Source organism: Tupaia chinensis, unplaced genomic scaffold, assembly GCF_000334495.1.
Source record: "Tupaia chinensis unplaced genomic scaffold, TupChi_1.0 Scaffold147185_1, whole genome shotgun sequence".
NCBI classification, from domain to species: domain Eukaryota; kingdom Metazoa; phylum Chordata; class Mammalia; order Scandentia; family Tupaiidae; genus Tupaia; species Tupaia belangeri.
Window position 1 is genome coordinate 1,009,659 of NW_006207036.1, and position 20,537 is coordinate 1,030,195.

General features: G+C 35.5%; 1 long non-coding RNA gene across 2 annotated transcripts in view; it reads right to left on the reverse strand.

Annotated features, from left to right (window-relative positions):
- LOC102492592 (uncharacterized) overlaps nucleotides 1–20,537 on the reverse strand; it is a 128,233-nt gene that overhangs the window by 42,426 nt on the left and 65,270 nt on the right. The window contains exons 3-4 of one of the 2 annotated variants that reach the window (XR_337548.3): nucleotides 13,619–13,660; nucleotides 3,599–4,107 (exon numbers count right to left, since the gene is read on the reverse strand). This is a non-coding gene — a long non-coding RNA (uncharacterized LOC102492592). Of the gene's footprint in view, nucleotides 1–3,598; nucleotides 4,108–13,618; nucleotides 13,661–20,537 lie in introns of those variants that run through there. The other variant, XR_001369802.2, reaches the window with a different exon arrangement.

The following is a 20,537-nucleotide window of genomic DNA, read 5'->3' on the forward strand; positions in this document are numbered from 1 at the left end:
TTTCCTTTCTGTTGGGGGGGGGCCTCCCCCCTTAAAAAAAAAAAAAAAAAAAAAAAAAAAAACTCTCAAAAAAAAGGGTATAAGACATGTTTAAAATGTATCCACTGACTAGTATAAATTTGTTAAAGTACTACCTTAAGATAACAAATTGGAAATTATTTATGCTTGTCTAACCAACAAACATTGAACATCATAGAAGTTTCCAACATTGATAAAAGAGACGTGAATTTGGAAGTTTTATAGATTTCTCATAGTAATATAACTGGAATACAGACAAAAAACAAAAATCAGATCTCTGATCTATTTGCCTACAAGAGGAAAGGTCTAATTTTTTTTAATAAAGATAATATTTACTTTTATTAATACAACTTAGAAATGTTCTTAAATATTTTTCTCTTTTATGAATACATGAATTCTTTATATTAAACATAAAATGCAAAAAGAATTTATATTCTCATGTACTCTTGACACTAAAAATACCAACTCTTTTTTCCTGCTCATGAAATTTTAAACTGGAAAAATATGTTAGTAATTTAATTGAAGGAGAGATTTATTTTTAGATGCTAATTAAAGATATAGTCCATAAAAATAGGATACAAGCCTCTTGCTAAAATTAGATGGAGCAATATTCAAATAAGCAAAAGCTTAATTTAATTACATGTTGAATCAAGAAACTTGTGAAAAATGCCAGTCGTGAATGACATAATTCTTTGTAATTATTAAATCTTTATTCAAAAAACCACACTGTTCCACCTTCCCCCATCCCTGCCATGTCCTTCTGAAAACAACATTATGATGGCTTAGAAGCTAGGAAAGGAATTTGTTTGTTTTTAAATCTCTTTTAGAAAGGCTTTTTTCCCCCCTTTTGGAAACATTTCAGACAGACTGGATATTTCCTACATGTGGCTCTGCCTGGAATATTTTCCACCAAAGCGAGAAAAGGGATGGGACATGAAGACATGAAGGGAAATGAGAGGGGAGTATTTGGGTTGATAAAGGATCTACCAGGCCAATGTGCTCCAAATGGTCACAGACAATACTACATTATTTTTATTTGTGATAGGAAATTTTCAAAAATTCAGGTTTTACATGTAACAACAAATGACTCATACAAGAGGCCTTTACACATATATTATGACTTGGCCTTGCCTCAACATACATGTTTAATGATAGTTACATTATATATGATGATTTTATTTGCCGTTAACATGAATTAGAAAATAACTAGTATCAAATAATTAAGTTCTATCTCTAGTTTTGATAGTAGTTCATTGATTTGCCTACATAATATAAAGATGATAATGAAATATAGTGAAACCTGAGTAATTATGAATTTTAAAATAGTTCAAAACTGGAATTGACTCATCTGTGACATTCAACCATTTATTCCCTCACTAATATTTTTTCACAAAGATTTCACTAATGCTTATAGGTCTAATTAAAAGTCGAACATTAGCTTAATGAAAATACTGGCCTACAATATATTTTTTAGGATATAAAAACTACCTAAAACCTATTCAATTCTTAATGAAAAAAATGCCCTCGTAGAGCATGTTAATTTTTATAGTAAGGTAATTTAATCTTGCTGTAACTTTGTTTCACTGTATAGAAAATAAAATCATTCTTCTTAATTACGTTAATTCATCTGAAAGTCACATTAAACATAACAGGAATTGAGCAATATGTTATGAAGGTAAAATATTTAATTTGTTTTTACTCCCATTTATTTTTGTGTCATTGGTATTCTTTCTGAAGAGCTAATGAAGGAAAATATTGTGGTCGCTGAGTTAGATCACTGAAACTTCACACATTGAGAAGGTTGTTCTTCAAGCAAGTTGGTTGCTATAAAAATTATAAGAAAACAAAAAATGTGGTACAAAGAAGTGGGATTCCTGAGCGCTGAGAAAACTCTGGTCATGTTTTGAACTCTTATTTTAACAGCACTGGTTTGAACATGCGCAAGTGAAAATATAAAGTGGATTTTTAAAGAGTAAAATCGGAAAAAAAAACATAATAAATATCAAGATTTGGGTGTCCCTTTTCTTTTTGAAAGATATTCCCCTAGGTCTTAGATCCTTCTCCCTCAATATGCAAGGTATCTATTAAAGAAATCATCCCACGTTAATATTCAAAGACACTAAGATTACGTGCGACACTTTTGTCACATCTGGGATTTGTAATTTTATATAATCTAGTGGTTCATCATGGTTTTAAGCTCCCTTAATTTCCTACACTAAACATATTGCTGAGCTACCCTTATTTACATTAATGAATTAGCTTCTACCTTCATCTTCATATTGTCACTATCTTCAGGCTAATTCTCTCTCTTAAGGGCCAAAGTTGTTTATTTAATGGTCTACTGACGTAAGTAACTAAACATATCCTGTGTACATCAATCTCTCAACATGCTCATAATTAAGCTCATAATTTTCCCAAAAAACTGTTCTTTTGTATAGGCAGCAGATGGTTTGACCTACCCAGCCCTTCTTACAACTCTGTGATTCACTCAAGATTAGTAACTTGTGCTAACCTTCTACATGTGACTGGGAAGTACTGTTAACTTGATACCTAAAACATATCGCTAGAATATGCATACTCAACCTATCTTTTCAACTTTTTTCTTTGATCAGTCTTCGCTTCCTTGATCTTTCTTACTTGATCAATTTATACAGCCTCCACACAGCTCCAAAAACTTCCAGAGATCAAACTAAAATGCAAATCAGATCAATTCATGCCCATCTTTCAATTATTCATTTCTTACGAGAGATTTTTTTTTTCTATAGGGCGTGTTCATTTGCCAGCAAGATAGGTTTTTTTTTTTTTTTTTTCTATAGGGCGTGTTCATTTGCCAGCAAGACAGAGAGACAGAAAATGAGAAATCACCCCTTGTGGGGTATGGTCATACCACAATCCCTTCTCCTCCATTCTCCTTTTGGGATTTTGGGCACACACACACACACACACACACACACACACACACAGGCCGGCGGCAATTTCAAGCCATCAGGCGTGGGACTCGAACTGTGACTGGACATGTGGATGTCCAGTTATTTAACCACTGTGGAATCCGCTGGTCCCAAATGTTTTCATTTGTCTTTACGACCTTCAAAATGTAGTTCAAAGTCGGCGGCACTGCATGAAAGTGCTTGTGATCTGGCACATGATACTGCCTTGCCTCTCCCTGACTACGCCCTACATTCCAAATACACCATGTTCTTATTTCTCAAGCGTGTTTTCCCTGACATCATTATTGGGTTTTGATGTCTGGAACTCCTTTATCCAGTCTATCAATCTGTCCGAGTCTCGAAGTCATTCCCTTTCTAGGAAGCCCTACTAGGGATAAGAAGCTGCTCTGAGATCTGTCTGTGTCCCCCTGAGGACAATGTCAGACTTACAGAGTCTCCAAAGTCTTGTATAGTACCAAATACATAATATATGGGCAATACTCATTTATTAAATCCATAAGTGAATAAACACTTTAATTGATGAAAATAAAGAATAAGAGTCTAGCTACATGCTTTACGAATTTGAACAGCTATGTTGTTTTTCAAATTATTATCATTATTATTATTTATTCTCATTATTTTTAACAGCTGTGTATTTCTGATTTTTAAAATGCTCAACTTAAGTTTATGTATGTTTCCTTCTATATGTTTTAGATATGTAGGTGAAATTGACCAGTTGAACTTAACATCCATCTTTGGTGACTCTGTACAGCAGGAAAGGAGTGACATGACATAAACACTGTATTAACCAAAGAGAAAATAAAGTTGGTAGTCCATAAGAAACAAGAAAAGTAGGTTTTATGGGTGAAATACCAGTAATATAATTATGACTGTGCTGTTAAGTTCTGTATCTAGTCGCAATCCTCCTTAGGTTTGAGTTGCTGCATGAAAAAGCTAAAATTTTGTCTGGGGGATCAAAGGAGTAAATCTGCTCTTCCCCATTGATGAACCCATTTTGAGTTTCACTGTGGGTGCTTGACTTGATTCACAAAACAGACTCAAATATGTGGAGAATTCACAAAAGCACTTGGTCTCTTTGGCTGTCGTAAGTCAGGAGATGCTTGAAGATCACTCCCCAAAATCACTGAGTTACTAAGGTTTGCTGTAAAAAAGGAGTAAGAGGGGAATGAACTGTCAGGTGACAAGTGAGGCAAATACTTCTCACCATCTCCCTTCCCCTGCCACCTACTGCTCTCTAAATGTAGAACCTTATAAAACATTGGTTTTCTGAATTGTAAAGTGTATTTCATTGTTTTTATGGAATCACCAAAAAGGAAGTGATTTTTTTTTCTTTCTAATAACAGTAGAACATGGAAATGCGCCCAAAGCAAGGCAAAACAGACGACTAAAGCAATTGTAAGGGTAAATGAGGCACAAAGGTTGTTTCTGCCTCGATAATCCAGGTAATTGAAACCGAAACAGGTTCAGGCATGTAACTGGCACAGTTTTGCTATTCGCTTTGGTGGTAGAGACACATGATGTTTCACAAGCCTGGAACCAGTTTTAAGCTACGGCACTCTTCTCTACCCAACATATATTTTTAAATGTGCAATGAATTACTAGAGTTTGGCATGAGATATTCACGCAATAAATTAATTTGACAGGAATAAATTAATGATAGAGCAAAGCTTTTACATGATTCTGTGCAGACAGAACCCTTGCTGTTTTTGCAAACCTGGATATTACATATACCTACATAGAAAAACAAACATACATTTCTCCAGTTTTGACCTTCGATCTCTTTTCCTCAACAGACATGATTCTATGCAGACAGAACCAGCACACAGAACCCTTGCTATTTTTGCAAACCTGGATATTACATATACCTACATAGAAAAACAAACATACATTTCTCCAGTTTTGACCTTCGATCTCTTTTCCTCAACAGACACCTCAAATTTAATGGTTATAACAGGATTCCTTATGCCCCTCCCTGTTTTCCAAATACTCAATGTCTTCCCACAGATCTCAGCTGTATTTAGGATACTGTCATCCACCTAGAAACACAGGCCATAAATGTCCCTACCAATCACGTTGAAATCATGGTTTGCGTATCTACCTCATCTAACCAAAACACTGAAGTTGATCTAGGGCAACCTCGCATGTCTTATTGTTTTCTTCATCTCCTGAGTGCAATATGTGCTCCGTGACAGTTGTTTTGTAAAGATATTTTGAACTAAGCTAAATGAAAGCTATCAATGTAAATAAAACTTAAAGCAATAAAATATTTCCTTCCTTTGGGGTTATGTTTTCTATACATCTTACCTTCGTTCTACTTTTTCTCTCGTTATCATTTTTCATTTGTTCTTTTTTCTTTCTATCTTTTTTCTTTTTTCTTTTATTCTTTTTGTTGCCAGAGGGCACACGTGCTTACCAAAAACAGAAAGAGAGAGGCAGGGAGGGAGAAAGCACCCCCCAATAGGACGTGGTCATACTGTAAAGCCGTCTCCTCCATATCTCCATCTTGTAGGGATTTGGGGCACACACACACACACACGCCTGCTGTGTTTTCATGATACTAGGGCCAAGATTTGAACTGTAGTCAACCATCTGGATCTCTTAACTACTAGGCTATAGGGATGATTCCATTTTTCCTTTTTCTATCTGTGCCTCTTCCTCCCACATTTAAATATGTGGAAAGCTGAACATAAACAGGCTCTGTTTTCTAGAATTGGCAAAAGCAGCCTTGGACACATTATTGGTCAGGTGACCTTACTGGACTTTGCCAGCAATGGGAATCTAGATTTCTGGAGGTTGAGATGAAATGGGGAAAGGAGGGTGCAAAAATGGTCTGCAGATGGGACTCTGCTAGAAATAATGTTTGGAATACAGTGAAATGATGTGTGGGAAGAGTTGAGGTCACCCATTATTGAAATCATAAGCTCTAACTGCCATTTGAGGCTTGTGAGGAAGGCACAGAAATCACGTATGCTGCTACATCTGAGAGAAAGACTCCACGAGCTCCTCCAGAACTTCAGAGAAGGAAATATTTAAGCAGACAGTCCAGGCTTCTCATTTTACAGTTAGAACACTTAAAACTAAGATCGAGATCACTTAATTCTAGGAACTTATCAGGCACGTTTCTAAATACACACACACATGTACACACTTGCACATATGACCGTGCATATGCATGCAGGCACCCAACACATAATGCATATGCAAGAATATACGTGCACATATGTGTGCGCAGAAGATTATGTATGAAAGCATGTTTACACATGTATACACACAAGCATGCATAAAAATACCTATATGCCCATGCATATGCACATTCATATACTACTAGGCTTAACTATGAATACATTGTCAACCTCTTTACTTTTTTCAGAGACACATCCTACCCATTTTTCATATTCTAGGTTAAATCCTATACATTATAGCTCATTCTATTCTGATTCTCTTAAAGCAATGGAACATTACCATAAGCCTTGATAAATGACTACATTTCTGAAATTTCCAATCCATTATGGTCAATAATGATAAAAAATAGGACGCAAATTAACCAGATAAGTATAATAGAAAAGACATGTAAGAAGATGTAAGCACATTTTAGGATCATTAGATTCAGCAGAAATAAATCATTTTGTCAAAATGCTAAAAGATTTCCAAGTTTTTGGGACCAGCAGTTAGCGTAATGGCTGTTGCTGGACTCCCATGTAGTCGACTGCAATTTGAGTCCTGGACCCAGTGGCTTAAACTCACACCAGGCACATGTGTGGGCATGCTCAAGATCCCAAGAGAATGGAGAAGAAGGGATAGTAGTGTGGCCATCCCCCCCGGGGGGTGATTTCTCACTTTTTGTCTCTCTGTCTCTTTCTGTCTTTCTGGCAAGCACATGTGCTCTATAGCAAAAACTCTCCTCCCCAAAATAAATAAATAAAAGAAAAGAAATAAAAGATTTCCAAGTTTTTATTCCCAATTTCTCTTCTTACATCATCATGAACCGGAAACAGCATGTGAACTGGAAGCAGTCCATGGACCACATTTTGAGAAACACAGCTCTACGGAAGCCAGTGTTAATTTACACAGTGGCCTGCATATGCATGCCTGTCAAATGGAGTTTAGGATGATGCTTAATACTACTAGGGCCCAGATACTTGAGGTTATTTCATTTTTTCCACTATTTTCAATGCATGTGAGTTTTTTCTCTTTAAAATTTTGAAATAGTAGGTATTAGCATCAGCCAAGTGAATCAGAACCAGAGTATCACAGCAGGTACTTTTCAATCACTAAATTCATTCCTCAGTTATTGAACATCCTCTCTATGCCACATCCCTAAATGGTAGAATCCAAATTTACGTTAAGTAAGTATGATTCCTACCTCAGACAAACCCAACTTAAATCCATCTTACAAAATAACTGGTGTGTAATCTGTAGATGTGTCAGGGTCATGAAAGGCAAGGGAAAACTGTAGAGTTTTACTACACTAATGGAAACTAATAAGACATGACTATTTAACAAGACACATCATTCAGAAACAAATGCTTACTCTGTAAAGGACATTAATTGGAATTTATCTGGACAACCGATGAAATGTAAATAGAATCTGAAGATTAGAGAGTAGTCATGCATCAGAGCTGTTTCCAGTCTACGCAGATTGCCATACACAACACCATAGCCTGGTGCCTTAAAGAACAGGAATTTATTTCTCAGACTTTTGGAGGTGGGAAAGTCCAAGATCTACTGATCAACTGGGTTACTAAACGAGGGCTCTCTTCTCTGTTGCAGATAGCAGTCTTCTAGCAATGCCCTCTCATGGTAGAGACCGAGGAAGCCAGCTCCGCTCTCTGTTGCCTCTTCATATAAAAGCACTATCCTATCATGAGGACTGCAGCCTCAAGATCTTATCTAAACCTAATTACTTCCCAAGGGCTCCACCATCAGATACCACTGTACCTGGGCTTAGAGCTTCAGCATAGGAATCACGAGGGCGAGGGGGCAGGTGGGTGCACGATTCAGTGCAGAGCCCTGGATATTGCTGATTTTATTGTGGTTACATGGCAAAAGTCCTTGATTGAGGGAGACATGTTCTAAAGGAGCTGGGGGCAATGGGGTATTAGCGGGTAGTTAACTTTTAAATAGTTCAGAGGAAAAAGTTTCCTGTACTATACTGGCATATTTTTGGTAATCTTAAGATTGTTTCAAAGGTATTGTTTCTGGCCAAGTTTTTGTAGCAAGTTGGTAGTGCCAGACTACAGAGCTGGAGGCCGTGTGATAACCAGAGTTTGAATCTTGGTCTGAGGCCTGAAGACACACTGGGGTGTGTGTGCATGGCCCAGGATCCTGGCAGGATGAAGGACTGAAAGAAGGGAATGGTGGCCTGTCCAAGTCCTGTGGACTGTGTAGGGTTTGGTACTCCCCCCAGTCCCCAACACACACATGACTTTATCTCTCTCATGCATTCACACCCACTGTATTATGGACAGATGAAAAAAAAATTAAAGAAAAATCAAACAAAAGTAAGACATTGTTTCTGGTCAAGATTCTTAATTCTACTAGGAAAGAAATAGATGTGAACAACTGTAAGTAAATACCTTAGGGGCACTGAAACACATGTAACAGGGTTAAAATAGAAAAGCCAAGGGTAAATTGGTTAAGAAAGAAAAAAAGACAGTCCTCACAAAGAAAGTAAATTTGAAATGGGTCAGAATGTAAAACAACCCAGGGTCTATTGGATCCAGCTTACTAAGTAATGATTATGTGACAAGATTTGCATTTTTGACTTTTATTTTTCTAGTCTCTTGACTTTTTATTTTTCTAGTCTCTTGACTTTCTATTGATCCATTACCTTGATTTACCATTTATTTTCATGATTATAAAAGGACAAAAGATTTACAGAAGTTTGAATAAAAGAGTATAATAAATTAGTAGCTTAAGATAGGTTATGAGTCAGATAAAAATGTATCAAAAATTGTTTCTTTTTGCATAGCAAAGTATAGTTTTTATAAATTTATGACCCATTTTGATTTTTTAAAGAATTATTTTATTTAACTTTATTTATTTTTATTTTACCAGAGAAAGAGAGAGAGAGAGAGAGAGAAAGCCACTTGTCCGGTACTCGAACAGCAGTCAGCCATATGGGAAACCGGCACCCTTAACCACCATGTCACCCACCAACCCCTCAAAGTATATTTTAACAATGAGTCAGATAAAAATGTATCAAAAATTGTTTCTTTTTGCATAGCAAAGTATAGTTTTTATAAATTTATGACCCATTTTGATTTTTTAAAGAATTATTTTATTTAACTTTATTTATTTTTATTTTACCAGAGAAAGAGAGAGAGAGAGAAAGCCACTTGTCCGGTACTCGAACAGCAGTCAGCCATATGGGAAACCGGCACCCTTAACCACCATGTCACCCACCAACCCCTCAAAGTATATTTTAACAAAACCCTTAAGCTAACTTAATTCACTCTCACTGTCCCACTTCTGGTCTTACTGACTTCTAGAATTCAGAGGCTGATTGACCTGGCAAGTCTCCAGATATGCTGCTACAACTACGGTCCTTCCTAAAATCTTGTATGCAGTTCTAATGGGCAGGCAAGAGGTAGAGTGTTCTTTATTTTCACAACCTTTCATAGAGGCTCATGATTCATTCATTCATTCCTTGAGCAAATATTTATGTGACATCTATGTAAAGCTATTAAATTCCCTGCCTAGGGTATACCTTGATTGCTTCCTTTGTTTTATTTCTTCTTTCTTTCCTTTCTTTGTAAAATTTGAGCTAACATTCAAAGCCATGATATTTTACATACAAATGTCCATATTTGACTTCCTAAATCTTCTGAAGTTAATGATCACTAGAATTTACAACTGGTTAGGAAATTTAACCGGAATGACTGGAAGTAGACTTTATAGACCATCTTGATATTTGCTCCTCAGTCCACCTCATGCCTTACTGTCTAATAGTTACGGCATCCATTGTTGTTCCATGGATGGGTCCTAGAGACACCTGAATTTGTAACTCTACCAAATACATAACAAAGAAAAGAAGAGAACTCTGAAAACTCTTATTTCAGGCTCTAGGCTTACAAAGGTCATCAATAAGCTAGGGGGAAAAAAAAAACTTAGAAAAAGATTGATGATGATTCTTTCTCTTTTTCCAGTGATTACATTATTTTCCCAGTAAAAAGTATGTGCAGAAATGGAGCTTTACTACAATTCAAATGAAAAGAGAAATATGACGCACTAGGTATTACATTGAGGTTTAAAATAGATTTTTTATACTCACTAATTCTTAATTTTTCCATGAAGGAAATAGAAATCAATATATGTATTCTCCAGTTTTAAATTTGTATTGCACTGAATTCAGCCTAGGTGGAACCAGAGGTTTTTCAGGCATGATTTAAAATGCTAATAACTACTTTTTGTTGGTTGTGGCTATCTGCATTATGTAAAATACTGCAAACAATGTTCCCTTTCTTCTTACAGAGGTTGCATGAAGAATTGTTTCTTGGGGCCAGCAGGTAGCATGGTGGTTAAGGCACTGGACTCTCACCTAGTGGACTGCAGTTTGAGTTCCTGACCTGGCAGTTGGAAAATCACTCTGGGTATGTGAGTGCATGTTCAAAATCCCAAAAGGAGAATGAAGGAGAAGGGATTGTAGCATGGCCATCCCCACTAGTGGGTGATTTTTCACTTTCCCTTTCACTGTCTCTCTCTCTCTCTCTGGCAAGAGTATGCACTCTATGGCAAATTATTTTAATTGCTTCCTTTTATGAATTACTGCTATTTTGTAAGTAAACATCCATAATTTTAATCCCCAGTGCTAACTTTATTATACTATTAACAACAAGAATAATAATGTCTTACAAGTGTACAATGCTTTGAGGCTAACAAAATTTTAAGTCTGTAGTAAGTAATGTAAATTCAAATTCAACATTAAAGGAAAAAAGATAAAAATGAAGGTTGTGATGTGACATACTATGATATGATCTATTTCTCCCTGAACTACTACAGAGATGGCAGACCACTGGTGAGAGACTAGAGGTGAAGGGAAGAAGCAAGGGGTGTCATTTGGGGTAAACTTTGAAGAAATTGATAGATTTTAAGTTTCATGTACCTACAACACAGTTGTATGAGTCTCTATATTGCTACATCTTCTTTCCTCTGACCATTGAGATGTATTTACCTAATATTATTTTTCCTGTACGTCTTTTCCACTTCTTTGTTCATTTCTTAATTTCTTTCTTTCTTTCTTTCTTTCGTTCTTTTTTTTTAGAGGTTTTTGCTATAGGGTGTGTGCGCTCATCAGAAAGACAGAGACAGAAAGTGAGAAATCACCCCCTGGGGGGATGGCCACACTGCAATCCTTTCTCCTCCATTCTCCTCTCAGGATCTTGGTATGCATGCACACATGCCCAGCATCAGTTTAAACCACCGGGTTCAAGACTCGCATCGTGGTCGACTACATGGGAGTCCAGTGCCATAGCCATTATGGCAACTGTTGGTCCCTCATTTCTTAACTTCTCTATTCAATGTACAAATGTGAATTATTCTTTTTCATGCCTGTCAAAGTAAATTAAGGAAGGTCTCTTTCTATTCTATTTTAAAATTCTATTTTAAAAAGTTTAGAGAGCCTGTTAAATAAATGATATAGCCAAAATATTGTCTAATAAACTGCTATAAAAAGAATGAAATAGATAAGATATGTTGACTAGAAGGATGTCCATAACTAAAACAGTAAAACAAACACCAAACTGTGCATATGTTAGGAAAACAATTTGTGCACATATTGATATCAATGTTTATGTACATAAAGAAGGAGTCTGGAAGAGTTAATACCAAAACTTTAGCAGCAGTTGACCTTGAGGGAAATATAATTTTTAGTATAGTATGATTATCTATTTTTAATAATTTGAACAACAAAGATATTTATATCAGAAGAAATAGAAAGAATATACAATCTATTTTCCCACTCTAAAGTTAAACAAATAGTTTCTACTTTTTTTAAATTATAAAGTTTAGAAAATATTAGAGCATAAAGTTTTGTGCTGAAATAGATCAGAATTCTTGAATAATCATATTCCAAGAAGGGTGCTAAAGTTAAAATTATGTTAATATTAAAGCAGAATTCTAGCTTCATTAGAAAGAAACTAAAAACATAATTTTTTATCAATATGCAGGAAGGCTACCCATTTTCTGTACATATATGAAAAACATAAACAATAATCACCTAATGGCAAAAGATAACAAATACAATAAATGTATGCATCTCCTTTACCATTTTTCAATGTAGTGCTAACTGAACTTTTTTTAAAATCTTTTTTTTTCGAAAGTACAGCAGAAGACATATAAGGATTAAATAGAACCATCAAACCTTGGCCATAAATCAGAAAATAATATAATACTTCATCACAAAAGCATGTGCATTACAAATATATTGTAACCACTAGGAAAACAAAGGACTTCTTTAGTTTCAGCAACTGCAATGTCAGTTGGTCTCACCCAGTGATACATCCAGTATTCTTGCCAACCGGTCATATGAGGCCCATTCCTTTGCCACTCAACTGGGTCACCAAAATAGCACATTCTTTTCATATGGTCTTCAAGGAGTCATATATCCATTTACAATCCTTGTTTTACTTCATCCTCATTTCAATTTAATCAGTAGATAGAATGAGGTTTTTACAGTACTTTACAGATGAGGAAACTCAACATCCTAACAGAACCATTACTTGTGAGCTACAAATCTCATGAACAGTGAAGAAACTCTTGCCTACAAACACACAGCAAGCTTAAGACATCACCGACCAAAGTACAAACAAATGCAACTGCTTTGACACTACAGACTTTCTGAGTCCCGGCTCACTGTTGATTTTTACGTTATTGTTATTTGGCTTTTTGCTGTATGTCTCTAATCTGCACTGTTCTGCTCTTTGGGGCATTGAGCAGTTTGTCCTAAATTAGAAAAGAGGTGCTAGAATGTGGGAGTGGGGCTGACCTACATCTGAAAAATTTGCATATGACTCACCATGATTAAACAATTTGGTTTGAAATAGCTACAATTAAGTTATTATCAAAGAAGTATTTATTAGGTGAGATATTCTAAATTTATCCTCATATACATCCTAACCAAGAAAAGGGCCACATTTTCTGCACTATATCAAGTAAAGCAAATACTGAAGCAAATTCTTCCAAATTAACATTTGTATTCTTATATCATTGACAGCTAATTATATGTTTGATTACTTTAGTTGTTACTTTAAAATTTACAAGTTTAGAATAGCCAGGGAAATGTGAAATTATGGTGGGCAAGAAATTCACAGTTTCTAATCATTATATTTCTCTCTATAATAAATATATATGTATATAAGATTGCTGGAAATTATGTTTGGTAATGTCAAGCTATCATAAAAGTATAAAGGTAGTATAGAAGTTAAAACAAAGAATAAATTCTATTTACAAAAAAAACACAAACAGCCCAGATGAAAAATTCAAAATGACAAACTTGTGTTAGATGATTTCAAGTTTGGCAAGTAAGTAGATATCATACACTTTTCACTTATTCAGCATAAGCAGCATGTATCTGACAATGGTAGTACATAATCAAAACATAGCTAAAACAAATGCAATATATGTTATAATCAGAAAAGGTTTTTTTTCCCTACCTTTATGAGTAACAGGTTCTCTGATTAATCTTTAAGGCTGTCCTGCAAAACAAGTAGAAAACAGCTGACATAGGGAATAATACAATAGCAGGAGTGCTTTCACATTATGATTCACATTCGGTGTGAGTGGTCTATGATTCACATTCGGTGTGAATGGTCTATTTGCTGCCTGACCATATACTATGGCAAGGCATTGTCTGTTCTCTCCTCACATATACATGAGACTGGCAACACCGATAGTGACAAAGGGCACGCGAGCATTAGAATAAAAGCATTATATGTGGATAGAGCGTTTTTGTTCTCTGCAGAGCATGAATGGTAGTGATTAGACTCTTTGTCGTTCACAACTATTAGCCAATCTAGTAATTTTGCTAGTGACAGTTGGTAAAGGTGAAAGGCAAAAAAGAAAATCACGTTATATTGCTAAAATAATGCAAAAAAATAAACTAAACAACAACACAACTACAAAATTAAGAATTCCATATTTAATCACATCTTTTTATAAGATTAGAGCTGTAGGTACTAAGAGGGTAGTTCCTTTGGGGACATGTTAGTAAGATTTCAGCTCAGAGGAACCCAAGGCTTGCATTCTAGGTATTTAATAGAAATATTATCTGCCACAGGGAACTGCTACAAGGAAACTCTAGTGCCCTTCATTAAAACAGAATTAGTCTGATAATAGAAGGTAATTTAAAAGTCAACTGGCCCCACTTCCTCACTCTACAGTTAAGCAAAGAAAGCAAGGTTGCATAGTGAGTTCATAGCAGAACTACTGGTAAAATTTCCACCTCCTGGCCTAATACTTATTCCACCACATTAAGTTATTTAATTTCTTGAACCTTCCTATATTGGAAAGAAGCACAAGTACAGTTACCCATTTTGCTCTTAATAACTTTCAGCTTCCCAATGAAACGTCATAGTTCTGCCTAAATTAATAATTTGTATCATCAAGAGTCAATATCTACCTCTTTTAATTTCTTTGGCAGAGAGATATACCAGAAAATTCAATGACAGGATTTTGTTCATAAACTGCTTACAAATCAATGAGAAAAAAACAAAAAAACAAAAAAAAAAAAAAAAACAAGAAAAAAAAATCAAGGAAAGGAAGCACATAAAATATAAAGCTGGCCAAAAAAAAGTCAACAACACTAAGAGCTGGATATGAAAGAAACCACGTAGTTGTCCTTCATGTAAAATCTGTTCTCTGGGAAGACTTCAAAGAAAACTTATCATTTTCTCTTTAACATATGCTTTTCCTCATTCTAAATGTATCTGTACCATTATAAGGAATAATGGAAATATTCTTTTACTGCCTGGCTAGACTTCATATTTAGTAACATATACAGATACAATACTTTTTGATTCTTAACAGAATGTAATTTTTGTAACATTAATAAACGGTTTCTTGTAAATGGTTTCAAAAGATACGCAATAACCCTTGGCCCAGTTTTTCTGTTAACAGATAGTAAGTAACCCTGTATGTTTTCAGGAGGGTTTTTTTTAAAAAATTCTTAAAAATAAAAGAAAAAAAAACAAAAAAAAAAAAAAAAAAAAAAAAAACAAGAAAAAAAAATCAAGGAAGGAAGCACATAAAATATAAAGCTGGCCAAAAAAAAGTCAACAACACTAAGAGCTGGATATGAAAGAAACCACGTAGTTGTCCTTCATGTAAAATCTGTTCTCTGGGAAGACTTCAAAGAAAACTTATCATTTTCTCTTTAACATATGCTTTTCCTCATTCTAAATGTATCTGTACCATTATAAGGAATAATGGAAATATTCTTTTACTGCCTGGCTAGACTTCATATTTAGTAACATATACAGATACAATACTTTTTGATTCTTAACAGAATGTAATTTTTGTAACATTAATAAACGGTTTCTTGTAAATGGTTTCAAAAGATACGCAATAACCCTTGGCCCAGTTTTTCTGTTAACAGATAGTAAGTAACCCTGTATGTTTTCAGGCAGCCCAATGAAAAAAATCAACATTACATTACGTAACCATAGATTCCATCCTGTACTACCAAGACAGAATTCTAGCAGACTGGGAACTGAGCAAACAGCAACACAATAGCTGTGGGAATGTTTTCTTGTGCTAGAATCTCAGAGATAGCTTGTGTGTGCCACTTTGCAAGCATGCAGTATATCAGTCAGATGCATCTTTCCTTGCTGGACAAACTCAATGATTAATTCATATTTCTCTTGCAGAATGTCAAAGGATAAATGTAGTAAGTTTAATAGTCATAGCAGGTACTTTTTAAAAGACATTAAACAAAATGTGTTTTAAAATGTAAGATTTAAATAAGTTGAGAGTTTGAGGAGTACCCATTTGGAGAAGCTAGTAGGACAAGGAAAGCATTATTTAATAATGAGATTATTTACTGTTCTCTATTACTCTAATTTTTCAATTCTGCTTTCATTGCTAAGAAAAGATGCTGAGATCTTTTTGGTGGCAAAGTTTAATCAACTTAACACAACCACATTTAAGAGAAATAAAATCACAGAATGCATTCAAAAGAAATACGTTCTTTGAAATATCAGTTCACTGGTAAAGTATGAAGTGGGTCCAAATTTTTCCGCAAGACACAATTATAATTCAGCACTCTTATTTTATAGCTATGGATACTTACAAACACACACTATTGCAGGCAGACACAATTGTATGTTCTATAAGCAAGCACGGGAATATATGCTTCTAATGCATTGTGTGTTTTATGCTCTCAAATATCCTTGGCTAGAAACAAAAATTCTGGCTTTTCACTATCTCCAAAACCAAGATTATGGTAAATAAACACATATGCAAGTTTCAAAGTGATACACATGGTACAAATGACTGTCAATTTAAGGCAAAATTGCCACAATGTGTAAAGCAAGATTCTTTTTTTTTTTTTCTTTTTAGAGTTTTTATGCTATAGGGCACGTGCGCTCGCCAGAAAGACTGAGGACAGAGAGAGAGAAAGCGAAATATCACCCCCCAGGGGGGATAGCCACGCCGCAATCCCTTCTCCTCCATACTCCTCTCGGGATCCTGGGCATGTACGCACATGTGTCCAGCATGAGTTTACACCACTGGGTCCAGGACTCAAACCGTGGTCAGCTACATGGGAGTCCAGTGACATAGCCACTATGCTAACTGCTGGTCTCAAGAAAGATTCTTTTGAGAGCTAAAGAAGGACAAAGGTAAGAAGGATAAAGATAAGCTCAAGTTACTAGTTTTTAATATAAATTAATGAGAAACTCTTTGTTCTCTATTCTTCTTGTCCACTGATGAGATTATTTATTAAGATGCCACCAAAAACTTGTTTAAAATACTCTGTTTTAGAAAAATAGAGTTTGAACAACTGAGCAAATTGAGAATATTGTGTAAATGTATTCAAACTTTCATTCGTAAAAGCTTTATTTATTTCTTTCACGAGAATTAGAGGTCACAACAAGTTTATATTCTACAGGAGAGCAAGGTTCTTCTCAGTGCATTTGAAGAAGAGGAGCAAAATCAGACCTTAACAAATCTACCAAAAGTTCATAGGAACGAACAAGAAACTTTACAACGTTTATACATACACTTCTGACATAAAATAAACATAGTCTTTCAGTGAGTGTATAGGGAGTTACACTTAGTGTATTTAATAATACAGACTTTGAATTTATAGTACTATGGATTTTCAAAAGTCCATGAGAAATACATATTATGAAAAAAACACTATGCATAGATTTTAATTTTTTGCACCAAATAAACTCATACTTTAATTTCATTTGTTCCACAAACCATTAGCTTTCCCCTCATTATCTGTTGGTCAACTGAACTAAAAACATTTATATTGCTGAGGTTAGCAGGTGGCATGGTAGCTGGAGTGTTGGACTCTCACATGGCAAACCACAGCCTTGGATCTCAGAGCTTGAAATTCATGCCAGTAAAATGTGCATGCATGCCCAAAATCCCAGGAAGAGAACGGAGGAGAAGAGAGTGTGGACATCACTCCTGGGAGGGGGGGTGATTTCTCACTTTCTCTCACTGTTTCTGTCTCTCTCTGGCAAGCACATGCACTCTATGGCAAAAACCTTTAAAAACATTTTTTTCGACTGCCTAGAGAAGGATTTCTTTTTATTTTACAGATACATAAACGAATTCAGATGTATGCTGTGATACTAGTGGGCAAGACCTACTTTATTAACACAGCATATCCACTTTTGATATCCCACAAGGCCTAGTGTTCCCTTTTTTGCAGTAAAAATTCATTACCTCCCCACTCATTCAATTTTGAGATTTATCATTCAGCTCCTTTTCAAAACATATAACATCCACTAATAGTATGTTTCCATTTCAAAACTTTTGTTGTCCTATCTAATTCACACATAAGAATAAACACAAAACTAAATAAATAGATATTAATTTAAAAAGACAAGATTAATTTTTAGCAAAGTAGTTTTTTATTCATGAGAAATAAATATGCCTTTTTATGCATTTTATTTTCCAGTCTATATCTCGCAATTTGAATAACCTTATTTTGTACTTGGAAGTCCAGGATGGGGTTAGAGTTATTACCTGTCTCTTGTGTTTGGTCTCTCTAATGATTAGAGCAAGAAGTTGTGGCTTTTTTTATGACAAACGTTCTTCTTATAAACAGGTATAAAATCACAATCTACAATTATCTCAAAAATATCATCTTTGTATTGCATAACTGGATACATTATTCATTGTCCATTAAAATAAAATAAAACTGATAAAAAGACAGATGTATAAGACCAAAAGCTTCATAATATTATAACCATCTTCACTTCCTAACTATTACCACATGGTATAAATTATAAGGCTACTCTGACCTTTCAAAAGCTGAAGCTTTTTTTGCCTGGTGATAGAGTGGTTTGAGAATAGAATGGTTCCAACAGTAACTTCATGTCCAAGGAATTTGATAAGGCCTTTTCCCCACAAAGGCCCTATTGGAGAGAATGATATGACTGGTTTCCTGCCAAAAGACTCGCCGTACACATTGATCTCAAGTGATCATTTTTTTCCAAGTGACAGTTAGAACATGCCCATTAGGATGGTTCTAGAAGTGTTCTTAAGCAACTTGTAGAAGCCCAGCTGAGGTCTTGTCAGTTGATCTGAGAATAGCAGTGACAGCATCCCAAGGACAGATTGTCAAAATGTCATGTTCGATATCTTTCCGGAATAAAAATCTCCATACAGGAAAATGTGCTGTATTTTAAAATCACATAAACTTGAGAAATGTAATTTTTAGCTATGTTTATTTTATATATCACAAAGTGAGTTGTATATTATTTGTTAAAAACGTACATACCTATACTTTTTTTGCATGAATTTTCTTTTGATTGCATTTAATGGTATGGACTGTATAATATTACTTTAAAAAAAATCCCATTCTTTGGGGAGGAAACACCAACTAATTTTTATTAAGATAAGCTCATATACAAAGTGAGAAATTCTTACACTTGCAGAACTTACACACTACCAAAAGCAATATATTTATAAAAATAAATATGTAACATGGTTGGTACAATGTGCTATGAAGAGAGATATTTCAGGGAAATGTGGGAACTGGGGGTGGGAGTCATGTCTTAGATAAGGTGGGAAGTCCAGGGAGATTAGGAAGAGGAAGGGCAAAAGGAGAGCTGACAACGCTTCCTGAGGGCCATCAGCTATCACCTAGGTTTTGCTGGTTTGAACTTAAGAGCCTGAGTCTCCCTTATGTCACCACGTGCTTGTTCTATAAAACCAGGTAACAACATAGAATTTGAGATTTTTTTTAAGTTTATTTACTTCTGAGGGACAGAGAGAGTGGCAGAGAGAGAGAGAGAGAGAGAGAGGGGGGGGCGTTCTCAACAGAGTCTTTATGGCGCAATCGGTACCAATCTTAGCCAGCTGTGATCGGGGACACATGTGTGTAGGCCTGGTGTACACAGAGAGGCCCAAGGATGCAAAAAGGGGCCTTTCCATGTGAGTTCCTGTGCTTTACCACTTACTGCACATCCATCAGGCCCTGTAAAATTCACAATGTTTTTCTTTTTTCATACTAGAGGGTATGTACATGTGTATGAGAGACCGAGAGAGAGAGAAAGAAAAATCTTTCGAAAGGGCCTGGTCATGCCACAACCCTTTTCCTTCCAATTCTCCCTCCCACCAGGATCCTGGACAACTGTGCCATGCCTGAGGCCAACTGGGCCAGGACTCAAACCCTGACTAGCCATGTGGGATCTGGCTTCCTCTGTGCAGTGCCTAAGGAGGCCAGCCCCAATTTACAAATTTTTGTAATACATGTATTTGATTGCAAAATATCTGGAAAAAGAATGAAAGATATGGGGCCAGCAGATGGTATAACAGTTATGTCACTGGACTCCCATGTAGTCAACCACGGTTTGAGTCCCAGATCTGGTGGCTTGAAACTCATGCTGGGTTCGAGTGCATGTGCACCCAAATTCTGAGAGGAGAATGGAGACAAAGTGATTGTGTCAAAGCCATTCTCCCTGGGGAGTTATTTCTCACTTTCTGTCTCTCTTTCTCTGTTTTTCCAGTGGGCAAATGTGTCTGATAGCAAAAAGCAAATTTACAGGTAAATATGTGAAAAGAACAGCACAGTGATTAGAGGGCACTGGAATAAACTCAGTGGTCTCTATTTAGCTTTGGACACTATCCTAGGCCACTTTATATGTAAGTTGAAATTCATAGGTATTATTTTCACATTAAAGAGAAGAAAATAGATACTTAAGAGGTTTAACTAATCTCTCACATCCCAAAGACTGTAACAGGGAAAGGCAGCATTTTGACCTGGGTCTCTATCACTATTGAACCCAGTTCTGCCATCCCTGCCTATGGAACCTCTGAAGAATGAGGTTTCTTCCATTCTTCCACTATAATTTGACTTCTCTCAATTCTCAATTTTTTTTTTTTTTTTTTTTT